This window comes from Magnolia sinica, chromosome 5 (assembly GCF_029962835.1).
Source record: "Magnolia sinica isolate HGM2019 chromosome 5, MsV1, whole genome shotgun sequence".
Classification (NCBI taxonomy): Eukaryota; Viridiplantae; Streptophyta; class Magnoliopsida; order Magnoliales; family Magnoliaceae; genus Magnolia; species Magnolia sinica.
The window spans coordinates 59,649,879-59,669,285 of NC_080577.1; positions in this window are offsets into that span (position 1 = coordinate 59,649,879).

Sequence of the window (19,407 nt, forward strand, 5' to 3'; positions counted from 1 at the left end):
TACAAACACAAATTCTATATTACGTGAATTAATAAAATATATAATAAATAACGTATTTCAAACTATTTAACATTTTTATATATGTATATATAATTAAAACATATATAACTATACAATTAATACGCAAATAATATATATTAATCTTGGATTTTTCTCACTAATATTCATGTAATTTATGTATACTAACAATCTGAGATGATATAAAGTATACATACCAAAATGCATTATTCCTTGTATTAAGGTGATTTTATTAATATAAAGCAATGATAGGGATAAATGGTATTAGTAATAAGATCGATATTAATATTAATACTTGGTTAGTAATCTGGGATGGAAATACCCATTATGATCTTTTAACCATTAACGTTCAATTTCGGAATCATCCGACCATTGGATTGATGGAACACCACCATTAGGACCACAAATCAAGTTGTGGGCCCCGCCTAGACCTTGGAGAAACAAAAGAAAAAGAAATAGAGAGAGAGAGAGCTTGATGTTGCCATGCGTGTGCAGCAGTTTGACTCGATCGAGTCATGATTCGAGTCAGGTCTGCTCCAAATCTTGCTGAAGTTCCAGCAATAACAGAAGAAAGAAAAGGAGAAGTCAATGAGAGAGAAGAATGAGCAGAGAAAGAAGAAGAAAAAAATGGGGAAAGAATGCGTGCGGCTGCACCATCACCAAGCGGCTGTACTAGCTCGACTCGACCACTGAGTCCGAGGCAGGTCAGGTGGGTTCAGCAAATCTCTGCTGAGTTGAGAATAAAAGGAGAACAGAGAAGGAAAGAGGAGAGTAGAGGAGAAGGAATGAAAGGTCTGCCATGTGTGGCAACGGCTCAACCAAGCCGAGTTGGGCTGAGTCAGGCCAACTCAACACCCATTGCTGGAATTCCAATAGGGAAAAAAAGGAAAAGAAAGAGAGAGAGAGAGAGAGAGAGAGAGAGAGAGAGAGAGAGAGGTAGTAGAAGGGAGAGCATGATGTCGAGTCAACTAGGCTGCCACATTACCGAGTTGACTCAGTCGAGCTGCATATGGGGTAGGGCCAGATGCGTCAAGTCAAGCAACCAAGTCAACGGTTGTAAGCCAACTTTCTCTCCCAAAGTTAATCATTTGCTTTTTCATTATAATTAGTGATACTATAGCTATTTTGATTATTAATTCTGTTTAGTCATTAACAAGTTATGTACGCTAATATTAATTACGACCATTAGGTGTTAGATAATTAGTAATTACCTATCATTCATAGACATTATCACTTATAATAGGTCACACCATTCATTTCCATTATGATGATTATATTTTGCTACATTAGAGAATATAAATTATAACACTAAGGTTGATAGTTATTATTAAATTAATATTTTTACCATTTCCATCATTATTAGGATTGTTAAATATTAGGATGCATAGCCATTAGTAAATTATCTATCCTAACGATAGCTAATATATACAAGAAATTAAAATGATATCATTATTAAATACTAATGTACTGTCTTATCATAAATAATAGACCATAATATTAATTATCATCATAATGATTATTAACAAATATTAACCATAACACTAATGTTAGTAAATATTTTATAATTATTAAATTAAAATTAAAATCAATTGCACACCAACTAGGGTGCAAACCCTAAAAATCTAAACTTAGATATAAAACCTTAAGGATGAAACCCTAAATCTAAGTAATCTAGACCTTAGGTTGGGACTTGAAACCATAAATAGTGTGTTAAGCTTGGTTCTAACCATAGAATTTTACAATGTATGGTAGGGTTTGATTCCAATGACACCTGTGTTTCCCTAACGACACTAACGGCCGACTCGACACGTAAGGTGAGGACTCACCCTTTGAGCGTCCCACTTAATTTCATCAATCTGGATATAGGCGATGACATGATTCCCCTAACTGAGTTGCTTACCTTACTATTGAATATGCTAACTTGTTTGTATAATTAATACATAGACATCTCTTTAATCGAAACATGCATAGATGATTTGATGATAACATGCTATCTTTTGTGGTACCTGTAATAATTAACTATATGCTACCACTTGTGCCTAAATAATGAATTGAGTGGGACCTACCTTGGACTTATCATCCTGCAATCCACGTTTGCCTACATGGCTTAGATTGATTATTGGTGCTCTTCGTGGCTTATTGATTTTATTTGCACATCTTGCTAATTTTTGGGTCATTATGCGGAGTTCATTATGATTTTCAGGTGGAGCTAAAGTTCGCCTGTCGATTTTCTAGCCATCTTGCGGAGTTCATACGATTTCCAAATGATGCCGAAGTTCCCTTGTTGGTACCCTCTTCATCTTGCGGTGTTTAGTTGTATGGTGATTTTTCGAGTGGAGTTGAAGTTCGCTTATCGATTTTCTAGCCACCTCGCGATGTCCACATACGATATGATTTTCGGGTGAAGTAGAGGGTTGTATGTTGTTTTCCTAGCCATCTTGCGGTATTCAGTCGTACCATGATTTCTGGGTGGAGCTAAAGTTCGTTTATCGATTTTCTAACAATCTTGCGGTGTTCACGTACGATATGATTTCTGGGTGGTCTAGGGTTTGTATGTTGTTTTTCTCTTTATCTGCAGTGTTCAGTCGTACCGTGATTTTCGAGTGGAGTTGAAGTTCGCTTATCGATTTTCTATCCATCTTGTGGAGTTCACGTACGACATGATCTCCGGATGAAGAGGAGGTTTGAAGGTTGATTTTCTATTCACCTCATGGATTCACTTGTACTATGATTTCCAGGTGGAGCTGAAGTTCGCTTATCGATTTTCTATCCATCTTGCGGAGTTCACGTACAAATGCGATCCTCGGGTGTAATAGAAAATCATATGGTTGATTGTTTGGTTATCTGGACATGTTTCCTTGCATTGTGACTGCCATTATATTTTGCGTATGATGAAATTTTGTTGATTAGTCTGATTTTCTTAATACGAGTATGACTAAGAAATGCCCTGTTTAGTGTATCTAATTTCATAACTTGTAATCTATATTGGATTATGAATTATGAGTGCGTAATCTCAGAGGGTGCTCCTCACTGCGATAGCCATTAACGCTATCAAACCGTAACAATTTATGCAGGTGTAGGGCGAGTCGATGAAGTTCACTTGGTCTCTAGAGCAGATCAGTTATCTGGGGAGCTAAGCGGGGTCCCTGCAGTACATATTTAGTTCCACCATTACATGATAGGTTTCTGGTTTTTATTATTAATGAACTTTGTATTTGGGATTGTATAAGTCCTGTATGGGTGCCACATTTGGAATTTTGTAATGATCAGAATGTTTTTATTTAATGCATGGTTTATTCTAGTTTCGTTGATGTTAACTCTAATTAATGACAAATGGTTCAAATTTACACTGGATTGTATAAGCTAACACTCGGGTTTTTAGGAAATGGGTTATATACTCGGGTCCTGAAAACATGGGGCGTTACACATATTTTGAGTTATTTTGGTTCACCATGCATGTATGTGTAATTTAAATGCATGCATGATAAAAAAATAATAATTTTAAAGGTAAATTATTAAATTAAAGATTTGGCTAATTGAGTCATTTCCTTTAATGCATGGCAGCTAACAGGCCGGATCCTTTTAGTACCTGTAACGAAAGCTCAATGTCCGATAAAGTCAGTTTGACTTGCAGACTCTAATAACTCTTTGCCAACTAATAAGGTCCCAGATCCAATCATAATCTACAGTCCAGCCAGTAAATAACTTCCATCTTTTCATGTGTTGTGTAACATCCAACCTGGAAGCCAATTAGCTGTTATACTGCACACTAGCGGCCTAGCTGTTGTATGTGTGTGGCATACAAAAGAGCTCGGTATTGCTTGAGCAATGTAATTGTATAAACAATGAAATGAAGATCAAAGTTCTGTGAGCCCCATCACGATGTATCTATTATATTTACACTATGTCTAAAAGTGAGTTATTTCTGATTCGCAAGTGGACCACATCACAAATAGTAGTGGAGATAATAATTTCCAACGACAAAACATTTGTAGGGCCCACTATACTATTTTTTTCCATACAATTTGTTCATAAGGTGACAAAAATATAGAAGAAGAAGAAAAACAAATATCAGTTGATCTAAAACTTTGTGACCCCTTGAAGTTTTCAATGGTAGATGTTCAATCTCCCACTGCTTTTTGCAATGTGGTCCACTTGATCTTTAGGTCCTGTCTTATTTTTGTGCTCAACCCTTAAAACAATCTCACAAAATGAATGGACAGTTAGGATATAACTGTAAGATTTTTCTGAATGCGAAAATCCTAGAGATCGGTTGTGCACAGGACACGGGGATCAAAGGTTCGGATGGCTTACCTAACTGAGACGCCATGTATACCAGATAAGAATACTAGAATACCAATGTTGTAGTCTTCCTTTCCTTCACACCCTTATTTAGAACAATAGATGGGAATTCGGATTCTATCGTTGTGTAGGATCGGGGACCCAGCAGTCTCTTATATAGAGTCTGTGGAGAAAGAGTTTGAAACCCATCACAACTCTCTCTCACATGCTCCACATCTCTGTGTCCTAGTTCAACTCAAATAGCCTTGCGTAAGGCTATAGCATTCCGCCCCTAATACGCACTACTGCATAGATAGGCTGCGCAGTGGATCACCTGAAGTGGGGCCCACAGGTTCACTCAATCACATAGTCCACCAATAGGACAATCCAGATCGTTGATCAGTAAGGCCCATCACATAGAGTTCTTACATTCTCCCACTTGGGCCTCATTGAGCAATGTCAATGATTGTCATATAGAATAATGTTAAAAATAAGTTTTGATTTTAAGAAAACATCAAAATAGTTAACCAATGAAATAGTTAGACAATATGAGTAATGTTATTCAATCTGGTCCAATAAGACTGTCAGTATCGAAACGGGGTAGTCGTCACAACATTTAATTTAGGCGAAGTGAGGCTAAGCGCGATCACAAGTACTTATAATCTTAACGACATAGATCAGGAACTAGGAAATATGGTATAAGGATTACATACTTTAGTATAATGATATATGCCTATCCTTAAGAGGTCCTTAAGCTTTAACATGTCTCCAACGAGACACGACTGTAGTTCTACTTACTCAAAATTTGTGCACATATATAGAGAAGCAGAAATAAATCTTATATCAAAATCAAAAAACAAAATGCATAAAATCAGATCTCTAAATGTCTGTGAAAATCAAAATATGCTCAACTCCTACTAACTGAAAACATCTGTGGGATTAATGACTCCCATGGATGTCACGTGCTCCTGAAATGTGTGATAGGAAACCCTTTAGTGAGCGGACCTGCAATCATCTGCTTAGTGCCGATGAACTCCATGGATACTTGATGATTCTAAACTCTTTCCTTTACAATAAGGTATTTGATGTCGATATACCTCGACCTTGACGAATGCTTGTTGTTACTAGAGAAGGAAATAACAGCCGAATTATCGTAAAATATTCTCAATGGTTTCGGGATATGCTCCAGTACCCACAAATCTGAGAAGAAACTCTATAACCATAGTGCTTGATTAGATGCCTCATGATAGGCAATAAATTCAGCTTACATAGTGGATGAGATTGTGGTAGATTGTTTCACACTTTTCCACGACACAACTCCTCCCACCATCATGAAGATGTATCCTAAAGTAAACTTCTTAGTGTCAACGCAGCCCGCAAAGACTGCATCTGAATATCTGATCAACTCCAACCGATCCGATCTTTTGTATGTGAGTCTGAAATCTTTCGTTCTCTGTAGATACCGTAATACTTTCTTTGTAGCTATCCAATGTTCCATTCCTGGATTAGATAGGTATCTTCCTAACATTTCAATGACAAAAGTAATATTCGGTCGCATACAAACTTGAGCATACATGATGCTTCCCACTACTGATGCATACGAAAATTCTTTCATTCGATTCTTTTCCAAATCATTCTTTAGACACTGAAATAGACCAAATTTATCGCCCTTCACAATGGGCAACTGTCTGGAAGCACAATTTTGCATGCCATACCTTTCGAGTACCCTGGTAATATAGCCCCTCTGTGACAGGCTAAGCAGTCCAAGTGATCTGTCATGGTGGATCTCAATGCCGATGACGTAAGAAGCTTCACCAAGATCTTTCATTTCAAACCTTTGAGATAAAAATTTTTGGTATCACTATTAGCCAACAAAATGTCATCAACATACAAAATCATCATAACGAACTTACTCCCACTGATTTTAATGTAGATACATTCATTTGTAGTATTTTCTACAAAGTCGTATGAGAAAATTACTTCATGAAACTTTAGGTACCACTGTCGCGATGCCTGTTTCAATCCATAGATGGATTTCTTTAGTTTGTAAACTAAATGTTCTGAGCCATTAGCTATAAAACCTTCAGGCTGCAACATGTATACATTCTCATTCAGATCCCCATTGAGAAATGCAGTTTTTACATCCATTTGATGTAACTCTAAATCCTATGAGCTACAAGAGCCATTATGATCATGAATGAGTCTTTCTAGATACTGGTGAGAAAGTCTCTTTAAAGTCAATACCCTCACGTTGATTAAAACCCTTGACAACAAGTCTGGCTTTATATCTTTTGACATTACCTTTGGAGTCCCTTTTAGTTTTAAATATCCATTTACAACCAATCGGCCTTATTCCAGTAGCTAACTCTATAAGATCCCAGATTTTATTGTCCTTCATAAATTTTAACTCATCTTTCATGGCATCAAACCAAGGAGAAGGATCAGCATTTTATTTGACTTGTGTAAAGGATTTAAGATCCTTTTCCACCCCTATGTCAAAGTCGTGCTCCTGTAAGTATACGATGTAATTGTCTCGATTTACAGGCCTTCTCTCTCTCTTTCAAATCTTCTCAATGGTTTAGCTTATTGGGTTTGATCTTGATTTTCCTCATCAGTGGTTTGTATATGAGGTTTAACGTGGTATTCTTCAGTGACTACAGAATCAACTGCATCATTAATATTCACGTGATCTGGATTGACTATGACTAGAGTCACAGTCCTTTGTTCCTCAAATATAAAATTTCTTATATTCGTGCTCCCACTGTTTTCAGTGTCCTCAATGAATCTGACATTCTCAGTCTCAAGAATCCTGATAGAGTGGCAAGGACAGTAGAATCGATAACCTTTTGATCTGTCTAGGTATCCAATGAAGAAAAAACTTATGGTTCCAAGATCAAGCTTCTTTTCATGTGGGTTATAAATTTTGGCCTCAGTAGGACACCCCAAACATATAGATATCAGAGACTTGGTTTTCTCTCATTCCACAACTTAAAAGAAGTTTTGTTTACTGCTTTGCTAGGAACCCTGTTAAGTATATGAACTACAGTTTTGATCGCATCACCCCACAGAAATTCTAGAAATGTCGAATTGCTGACCATGCTTCGCACCATATCCATAAGGGTGCGATTACGCCTCTCAGCCGTACCTTTCTGCTCTGGAGTACCAGGCATAGTGTACTGTGCGACAATGTCACAATCCTACAGGTATCTAGCGAATGGCCCTGGATTGTGCCCTGATTCGTCATATCTGTCATAGTATTCACCACCACGATCAGATCTGACAACTTTAATCCTTTTATGGAGTTGATTTTCAACTTCGAATTTATAGATCTTAAAAGCATCCAGGGCATTTGACTTCTCAGTAATAAGGTAGAGGTACCCGAAATGAGATTAGTCATCTATAAAGGTAATAAAATATTTGTGTTTACTCTATGATGTTATAGGGAATGGTCCACAAATGTCTGTATGTATCACCTCTAATAGACCTACACTCATGGTTGCACCTTTCTTTCTAGTTCTAGTCTGTTTTCCTTTTATGCAATCAATGCATACTTTATAGCCAGAGAAGTCTAGAGAATGTAAAATTCTTTCTTACACAAGCCTGTCTAATCTCTCATAAGATATATGGCATAGCCGCCTGTGCCACAACATGGAGGAATTCTCATAGTCTAGCCTTCTCTTAGATCCCACTTTATTTCCGTGCAAGGTATTAATATTATAGACGTGAGAGGCAATTAAATCTAACTAGTATAAGTTGTTTACCATAGAGTTGGTCCCAACTTTAATTGAATTAAAGTAAATGCTAAAGTTATTATTTCTAAATTGAAATGAATATCCCAATTTATCTAAACAGGAAATTGAAACTAAATTGTGTCTTATAGACAGCACACAAAATGTATCTACTAAATCTAAAAAATAAACAGACTTTAACTTAAGCCTATAAACTCTTATTGCCTCCACGTCTACCTTAACACCATTGCCTACATATACTGAGCGCTCTGCATCAGTTGGTGGCCTGACCTGTAGTAATTCTTGCATAGAATTGCATATGTGAATAGTAGTTCCTGAATCTATCCACTAGGAATCCCCCGATACATCGGTAAGATTAATTTCAAAACAGACAAGAATAGAATGATTACCTTTTTTTATGAGACAATTCTTAAACCCTTCGCAGTCTTTCTTTAGATGACCCGTCTTTTTGCAAAAGAAGCACGGTTTACCTTTAACCCATTTGTGTTTAGATCCATTTCCAGATTGATTCTCATGGTTTCTAGATGGATGACCAGAGGATCCATTATTAGAACCTTGTTTCTTTTTTCCTTTTACCCTTATTCCCTTACCCATGCCCTCGTCCTGAAGTCACCATATTAATATTTTGAACTTTGCCCATCTACCTGATCCTGTCTTCTTCTTGGACGCATTGAATGATAAGTTCATCTAATGTATACATGTCCTTTTAAGTGTCATAGTTTACCAAGAACGTGCCGAATTGGGGAGGTAGGTTGTTCATGATCAAATGAACTAGTTGATCATCAGTGAGTACAAGCCCTAGAGAACGGATCTTAGAAACAACCTTGATCTGCTCTATAATGAATTCACGGATATTACCTTTTCCATTGTATGATGAGCGAGTCAATTTATTCAAAAGAATGCCCACTTCAGACTTATCAGATTTCTTGAATCATTTTTCCATTTCAGTTAGGAAAGTTTTGGCCTTATCTGTTTTAGGCATGACACCCTTCATCGATTCAAAAATTGAATACTTAATGACTTTCAAGCATGTATCATTTGATCTAAACCATGCCTCCCATCGATTATATTCTGCTTCAGTGGCATTATCAAATGGTTTTGGCGGTTCTGGTGTTATCAGGGTAAGATCTAATTGAAGGCAGCCTAGTACAACTTTAATGGCATTCTTCCATTGAGCATAATTAGACCCATTTAGGGCAGGGACTTGATGTGTATTAGTTGGAATTGAGACTGAAATAAAAGAGATACATATTAGTTCATTATTTCACAAAGCAAATTCGTGAATGTAAATAAAAATATCAAGCAAAGTTAATCAATTCAGTTGTTAAGGGAGGCATCAACTGAATTATCCAAGATGAAGATGGGCCCAACCATTTCATCCTAGTGAGAATCTGTTACATCATCATCATTCCTCCTATGGGCAAGGTGTCTCGAATCAGATACGATACGCCTGTATCGGCCGTTACGTATTGGTAACGGCCGATGTTGTTACGTGATACAGGGCCATATCGGGCATCCCTCCGATATTGTATACGTAACGGCTGTTACGGGGCGTAACGACCGTTACTGCCCATTAATGGCCAGACTGGCTTTTTAAGGTCCATTTTTTCACTTTTTTTTTTCAAATTTCTTTCTTCCAAATACTTTCTCAATCAATCTTTTACTATTTTCGACCAATCTTAGCTTCATATTTTAGAGAAAAACAACTTATATTAAAGATTTTCATGATTTGAAGCTTCATGGGCCATTTTTCAGAAATTTCTCAAAAATAGGTATTTATACTTTTTATTAAATGTTTTACTATTTTAATGATACAATATGATGTGGTAATCATAGTAGAACATGTTAATGTACATTTTACAGATTCTCGATGTCATTTTCTTTTTTTCTTTTTTTCTTTTTCTATTTACGCCCTATTTTTTGCCCTTTTTTTTTAAAATTCAAAAAATCATTTTTTATTGAATGTTTTACTATTTTAATGATAGAATATGATGTGTTAATTATGGTAGAACATGTTAATGTACATTTTACAGATTCCTGATGTCATTTTTTATTTTTTTATTTTTTCTATTTACGCACTATTTTTGGCCCTATTTTTGAAAATTCGAAAAATCATTTTTTATTGAATGTTTTACTATTTTAATGATAGAATATGATATTTTAATCATATTAGAACATGTTAATGTGCATCTTACAGATTCTTGATGTCATTTTTTATTTTTTTTTAAAAAAATTTCTATTTACGTATTATTTTCGGCCTTTTTTTTGAAAATTTGAAAAATCATTTTTTATTGAATGTTTTGCTGTTTTAATGGTAGAATATGATGTGTTAATTATATTAGAACATGCTAATGTACATTTTACAAATTCTTGATGTCATTTTCTATTTTTTATATTTTTTCTATTTACGCAGTATTTTCAGCCCTTTTTTTTTGAAAATTTAAAAATCATTTTTATTGAATATTATGCTGTTTTAATGATAGAATATGATGTGTTAATCATAGTAGAACATGTTAATGTGCATTTTACAAATTCTTGATGTCATTTTCTATTTTTTTTAAATTTTTTTCTATTTACACACTATTTTTGGCGCTGTTTTTTAAAATTCAAAAAATCATTTTTATTGAATATTTTGTTGTTTTAATGATAGAATATGATGTGTTAATCATAATAGAATATGTTAATGTAATTTTACAAATTCTTGATGTCATTTTCTATTTTGTTTTTATTTTTTTTCTATTTAAGCACTATTTTTGGCACTTTTTTTTTGAAAATTCAAAAAAATCATTTTTTAATGAATGTTTTGTCATTTTAATGATAGAATATGATGTGTTAATCATAGTAGAATATGTTAATATATATTTACAGATTGTTGATGTCATTTTCTCTTTTAAAAAAAAAAAAATTCTATTTACGCACTATTTTCGGCACGTTTTTTGAAAATTCGAAAAACCATTTTTTATTGAATGTTTTACTGTTTTAATGATAAAATATGATGTGTTAATCATAGTAGAATATATTAATATGCATTTTACAGATTCTTGATGTCATTATATATATATATATATTTAAATTTTTTTCTATTTTCGAATTAGTGACTTTATGTTTTTATTTTCTTATATTGGACAGGTTTTGGAGCTTCTTAGGGTTTAGAACAAAAAATCATCTTTATTGATTAGATTCTGAAACTGTATATAATATTATAAATTTAGAATAGCGAGAGTGTCGAGTAGACTGGACTCACAGTCTCACATAGACATAGGTCATACACTCTTACTCATATCTAATCTATATCTAATTATCTAGTATCTACTTAAACCTAAAGAAATGTCTGAGTCTGACCAACAAGTAAGTGAGGATATTGGATGGCAACATTGTCAGAAGGTTGGTGGTACTAAGCACTAGATGAAATGCAACTATTGTGATAGACTAGTGACTGGTGGAATTACCCGTCTTAAACAACATTTGGCACATTGAAAGGGTCAAGTTGCGGGATGTACTAGAGTACCAAAAGAGAATGATTTTAATGCAAGATAGTCTGGATGAGTCGAAGGGTAAACGTGCTGCTGTACAAAAGAAGAAAGATGATATTTTGGATGCAGCTCGACAGGAGGTGTTTGGTCCTGAATATATGGGCGTTCATGATGAAGATATTATTGATTTTGATGAAGATTTAGATCAAGAATTAACTATAACTAGGAGAGAGAGTTTGTGTCTAGCTCGTGAAGAGGAAGAACGTAGCCGCATGACAGCGGGGGGCAGTGGGACTGGGACTGGGACTGGGACTGCTTCTGTAGGTAGGAGTGGGGGAGGGGGGGTAGGTTTGGTGGGTTAAGATTTGTATTTGGGAGCTGACGACAGACATCTTCACATGATGCCCCTATATGTTTGGATGAAGAAGTAAATGAGCCTAGGAGACCCTCTATTGATCCAATCCTGTTTAGGAAAGAATCAACTAAACAAAATAAGATAAAACAAATGTGGAGTAAAACTTCCGTTAAGAAGCTAGGTAGAGCAGCATCAAAGTTATTTATACATGCCAACATACCTCTTAATGCAGTGAATTTCCATATTGGCAGGTGGTAATTGATGCAGCAGCAGAAGCATGTGAAGGAATAAAAGCTCCCACGGCTAAGGAGATTTGGGGGAAATGGACAGCTGCAGAGTATGGGGATATGAAAGCATATGTGGCTACCTTTAAACCTATATGACAAGCCAGAGGATGCACGATCATGTGTGATGGTTGGACTGGCCCAACTAGACATAACATGATTAACTTCAAGGTGTACTGCCACTTGCGAACTATATACCACAAGTCAATTGATGCCTTAGAGGTAACAAAGAATTTTATTATATTATTGGACTAATAGATAAAGTTATGGAAGAGATTGGAGAGGAGAATGTAGTGCAGATTGTGACAGATAATGAAGCATAATATAAGCTTGTAGGACATATGTAGATGAATAAGAGAAAACATCTTTTATAGTCACCATGTGCTGCCCATTGTATTGATCTTATATTGGAAGATATTGGGAAGAAGAAGAATGTTAAGGAAATGGTCGAAAGGGCAAGAGAAGTAATGACGTTTATTTACAACCACAATCAAGTAGTCGCAATAATGAGAAAGTTCATAAAAGGACAAGAGTTGTTGAGGCCTGCGGTGACTAGATTCGCAATAAACTTTATAGCATTAGAGAGTTTATTCCAACATAGGGGAGAGTTGAGTGAAATGTTTGCTTCCCGAGAATGGATCAACCCAAAACATGGGCAAAAGACATTAGGGATATCGGTTGAAGTTGCGAATACCATACGGGACAACAAATATTGGAAGTGGGTCAAGTTAATCCTAAAGGTAATGGAGCCACTAATGAGGGTACTCCATCTTGTTGAAACCGACGAAGCACCTACCATGGGCTTCCTATACGATGTCATGGATAAGGCAAAGTTGGCAATTCAACATGATTGTAGAAGCTGAGAATCTTATTGGAGGATGATCGACAAGAGATGGACAAGACAACTCCATCACGATCTTCATGTAGCAGGTTACTACCTAAATCCTAGGCATGGATATGCCCAATCATTTGTTGCGGATGATGAAGTTCATTTCGGGCTAAAGAATGCGATAAAGAGATTAGAGCCTGACTTAGATATGCAAATAAAAACATTGAATGAATTAAATACATTTAGAAACCGTCTGGGTATCTTTGGAGATGCTCTTGCACGGTATGCAGTATCTAGGTTGCAACCGGCCGAATGATGGATTAATTTCAGAGAAAGTACGAAGACTCTCCAAAAAATTACAGTAAAAGTTTTGAGCTAGACAACATCTTCCTTTAGCTGCGAAAGGAATTGGAGTTGTTTTGCACTTATTTATTCAAAGAATAGGAATAAATTACAAACTAGGACATTAGATAGACTTGTCTTCATGCACTACAATATAAAATTAAGAATGCGATAATATCATAGGAGCATTATAGCCGCCGATGATGCAGACTACTGTCCAATAAACGTGGACAATATTTATGATGAGGATGACCCGCTTCTACCTTGGTTGAAAACAATAGAAAAGAAATTTGAAGAGGATAGTGAAGAATTGAAAATTGATGACCCTGAAATACATAGAGTGTAACAAGAGAGTCATACAGATGTATTGGACCCAGTAAGAGGGACAACGTTTATGCCAAGTATGGGTACGACTTAAGATCAACAAAAGAGTACGAGCAGTGGTAGCGTGACCGTGTCAGATGATGGTGATGATGACCCCCCGCCCCTAGTGCTGACACTTCTAGTGTTACTCAGTGCCCTATACAGCCATCTACAGATCGCGATGCCGATGAACATCAACGAGGTAGTACACGAGGTCGGACTTATGAGTGTACCGAGTCACGATACAGCTAGCAGGAGGAAGTTATATCTAGTGGTGCACGAGGTCCGGGAGGTCCGAAGCATCAGCAGGCTCATGGTCCTGGTTATTATGATGGATATTCTTATGGTCAATTAAATTATGATTATGGTGGTTATACTGAGTCTGTTCCATCACATTCATGTTGGAGTAGTCCTTCCGATCAATATTCATATGATTATAGATATCCAGATCCAAATTCAAGTTACTCATCATAGCAGACGCACTCACAATCTCAAGATTCTCAACAGCTTAAGTACGGGCACCAGTATGGCTATTCAACGGGCACTGATGGATATCCTTACTCGGGGTCGTAGTCGTTGCCTAGTCAAGATCAGTTATCATCTAGTTTCGTTGATCTAGTATTTCCTTTTGGCACTGGATATTATGGATATGCAACACCTACACCTATTGGATAGCCTCAGCTTGATGATGACGATGACGATGATGTGAAGGTCGAGCAACCACAAAAAAGTAGATTTTCATTTTGGTGGTGACTTGTGATTGTAAGTATATATTTGTATTAAGGTGAGTATTTGCAGTAGACAGCTCACAACAGTATTATTGCAAGAAACCAAGCACACAGTTGACACTGCCGAACTTGTATTTAAAATAGCTCCCCTAACAACTAATCAAGTAATCCTTAATCAAGTTGCAGGGGAGTATATCAGATACTATTAATTTTTTTAAAATATTCTTAACTTGAGGATGATAAGTCATAGACAGGAATCGCAGTCACATCTACACTCCACAGGTATGTTCAAGAAATTCCTAAAAAATAATTGTAAACACCTAATGTAAAATATTTTCATACTAGATTCATTCTAATAGATCTATCATTAATAGTAGATAGTTAGAAAATTAAATATATGAATTTTGTAGTCAAATTCAGGTTATCTGGTTCATAAATTCATCAGACAGTCCGATACAACTTCTCACCAAAGAGTGGATGGTTACACCACCATAAACATGTTTTAATTTATAAATGAATGCATATTTGGAATGCTTAGAATATTCTGGATTTAATCCATATTTTTTTGGCAAAAAAAAATTGCGTTATTTCGGGCCGTTACGCCCCTGTATCGCTGTTACACTCCCGTATCTATATCGGTATCGGAGGGCACCGTTACGCTAACCGATACCGATACGGGATACCTTGCCTATGGGTGGTAATAATAACATACTAGTCATCCTCTTAAACATGAAGCTAAGTGATGTTAGTGATGTAAATCTGAAACACTCAACACCTGTGGGTGAGATGAGTCTTTCAGCTTTACATTACCAACATCATTTACTTCACCCGTTCATGTGTCTGCCAAATGGTAATCATCTATGTTTTCGTTACCATACGCATGAAAATGTAAATGCAACTGTATGCAATCCTCTTAATCCCAATCTATACTTGTAAAATTTTCATCGATTAAGGTCACTATGGTGGCTAACACAACCGAATCCAACACTACAAATATTGACTTAGGATCGCGATTATAATCCTGCCTCAATGGATTATGTCTTAATTATGATGTGGTCTATATCAACTCTTAAGGATGGGTAATGGGCCCACAATCAAGTCGAATCAAGACTATGTATGATCTGGTCATCATTAATGAGCATTACATGTCCAGTCTATAACACTCATTTGATAGACGGTTGGTATGGAACGATTCAGGTGGATAGTTAAATCCTTATATTAATATCTGTAAGATGGATAGATCAGATCTAATACTTAAGATCCATATGATGAAATTCCATATTCTTTATCGTCCATCTAGTGAGTGGTCTAGATTATTCGCTCATTATAAACTATATAGACAACTCAGATCTAAGAAACGGATCCCAAATTTGGCCCAAAGGGGAGGGCCAAACACTTAATGGGCATTTAACATCCTCTACAGGGTTTAATTAAAATTGTATGGGCCTAGAATAGGAACTACATCTGGTCAACCACAAGGGCTTAAATGGGTTAGATGTGTGCTTACATATGAATCAAATTGAATGCTAGCCATATGGTCCAAAAGATGGATCCAACTAACATCCATGCATACGATTTGTTTAGGAGGCCCACTATTGGTAATAGGAGAAAATGGGTCTAATCAGTAATGGGCCTAGTGTAAGTATCAGGCCCACATAAAAAATTCAAGTGTAATGGGCCTAGCACGAGTATTAGGCCCTTTAACGTCCCGAAAAAATCTGTACAAAGACTCGAGTACCACCTTAGCTAGAAATCCCTAAAGACCGTATACCGTGGAAATTAGATGAAAATTAATTAAGTACTAAACTAAATTAATCGATGAATTAGCTTAAACCACTATCTATACAAACTGTAAGACCCAAAACCATTAAAATCACTAACTCAACATTACATGAAAACCTCGAGGAAATCCCAAAACCCAGTTGCTCTTGGGAGCACATTGAAACTCCGTATCGGACCTGGACCGCGCGTCAAAAGTCTGATGACCACGAAACTACAGGGTTACGAGTGTCATATTGGGCTTGACAACCATTATGAGAATCGATCTCAAAAAGTATCTAGAAACGTACAACTTGAGCCTTGAGCGAAGTGTGTGAGAAACGCGAATATCTTTAGAAATTGATATGAAACTTAAGTAATTTGGGTCATTCACTTGCAGGCAAAATTGAAGGCTTCGGACCGTCAGATTTTGACCAAACTTTACCCATGGATCAGGAAAATTTTCCTGCTCTTATCTGTATACTCGTGGCCCTGATCGAGGAACAACGACCGTTGATCTGATGTGGGTCCTTCACGGCCGATTAGTTTGTCAGATCACACCATAAGCACAGTCCTAGCGTAGATCCATTGTCAGGGAACTTGCTTCATGACTTAGGTGAGAAATGGACCTTCCTAAGGGCCCTGTTTATCGAAAACAGACACCCATTGGCTATAACCTAAGTATACCATAGCCATGGGGCCATTGACATCACTTCTGGGCATATTTAAAGACCTTAAACCACCCCCTCTCTCTTTCATACGAATTTCTCAAACCCTAGGTAAGAGAAGAGAGAAAAGAGGAGGATAGAGTGAGGAGAAGAGAGAGAGATAGGGAGATCGCTGCTGGGATCCTTTCCCACGACTCCATACATCATTTCATCTCCCCGCCATCGCTATACCATCGATTCTAACTATGATTTGGGTAAGAAATCCTAACCCTAAACTTATTTTAGAAGCCCAGATAGGGTAATCAATGAAATAGCTAACCTATTTCGATGTTTAGGTACCATTGTTCTGTATACGGGGACGTAGGATTTGAACTGAGTTCGAAACAAGAAATTCGATGAAAGGTGCAGACTATAAACGTTTAGATTATGGTTTTGAAGGCTTCCAATGTCAGCAATGATTTATTTCTGACTTAATTGCTGCCATATGATCTTAGTTACGATGTATTCAATAAACTATACATGTGTATGAACTATGTGAATATATAATACATTCCATGTGCTTGTTGAAATGTTTGAATAAAGTGAAATTCTGATTTATGCTTGCCATGACTATAAATATAGAATACATGTTTGTTGTATGTATGACAACTCCTTTGCGAAAGGATTTGCCATAATATATGCTATAACTAATTTAGTTCACGTATGTAGTAATGTGTAGCCTAAGTGTTTGATAAAATGACTGAATGAGAAATTGTTTAATGAATCATTTTTAATAAGGGTGTTGAGATAGGATTCTTAACTAACTTATCCATATCTATAATTTCCTTCATGTAATGTAAATTGTCACTATGTGATTTATGGATGAAATGCATATGTATACTAATATGTTCAATGTATTTGATAGAAGGCTCGAATGAGAATTATGGCTGAATTGTTTGTTAAATGTTATTATGATTAACATATGTGATTACCTATTGCATTTGAGTATGATTGGGAGTACGGCATAGTCCAGGCAAACGGTAATGGTTCCTGATTGAGTGGCCGAACTACTTTCGCCACATGGGATACGTTCGATGAATTCGAGTCATACAGTGATTGTCAATAGTGGTTAGGCCACGTAAAGTGCTTATACGCTACATGTCAATTAATTCAGTGTATGCTTATACCAATTGAATTTGTCAAATAACCCAATTGGCCTATTGTGTGTACCATGTATGGACACCACTACTTGAATCTAAGGTACCACTTACCAATGTAAAATCCGTTTCAACCATGGTACTAAGATCCGCTAAGTCTCATGAGCTGAACATGGTGGTATATAGGACACCGTGGTCGAGTTGTCGGCCTATGCTGGTGTGACGAGCCTCCCCGTAGTGTCCAATGAGTAACCCAAACTCGTGAGCCGAATATGGTGGTGTATGGGATACTATATTCGAGTTGTTGGCTTACACTAAGGTGACAAGCCTTCCCATAGTGACCTTGAATATAAATTAGGCCTACGCTGAGGTGACGATCCTCCCCGTAGAGTGCAAACTCCTGAATTTACCTATCCACTGCTTCCATTAGGGGTGATGCCCTACAACTTGCATATCGTATGTGAACAACTAGGATGGACGACCCTAGATGGATCCCTGTTTGGGTTAATGATATAAAGGGAGGTACCTTAGCTTCCCGAATCTGTTGTATGAATAAGCCTAATTAAGTACTTGGCTAACACGATCTTGCACCACATTGCATGTGCTTTAGCGAGGAAGCGCATGTTTAAGGAGTTTACCATGCGCGATCGTTAGATGAAGTCGCTGAGGGAGTGCAGGTGAGGGCATGCATCATTACTGCATATCATTCTCGCATTAACAAGAGTAATTAGGAAGTGTTTGCTGTATTGCTTTATCATTACTGCTTGATTGAATTGATAACATGTTAACCTTTGCCTTATAGTACCACTGAGTTGATCACTCACTCCCACTCTAGGACGGTGTTTTAAAACACTAACTAGACTCTGATTTAGATGCAGGTTCCGATGAGGCTTACGTGACGGAACCAGATTTCTTAGACAAGGAGGAGGAGTTCTCCTACGTTCAGCTAACAGGCGGGTCTATATAGACTTCGTGCTGATTCGACGGGATTTATGGGATACTTGTTTAGTCATACAGTCACATCTGTCATTTTGTATATTTTGAAACAAATTATGTATATATTCAGCCCGGTAGTACGTTCATAATCTGGAGATTATGAAACACGTATATACTTTATATATTTAGTTCAGTCTTCTGTTTGCTTATTTATGTTAACTCTGGAGTATGATATGCTGATTTAGTGTAATCCCACTCATGTTTAATGCACTAATATGGACAAAATTTAAACATCATTATCTATGTTGCATGAGTGATGCATCGGAACTCGGGAGTTGAGCTTTGCTCGACCCTAAATTTTCAGGGCGTTACAAGTTGGTATCAGAGCATGATTTGGATTAAACTGGACCTGGGTTATGGTAACACGATGCACTTTGATGCACTTTGACTTAGGTGGGGGCGAAAAATGTAGAAATGATCTTAGGAT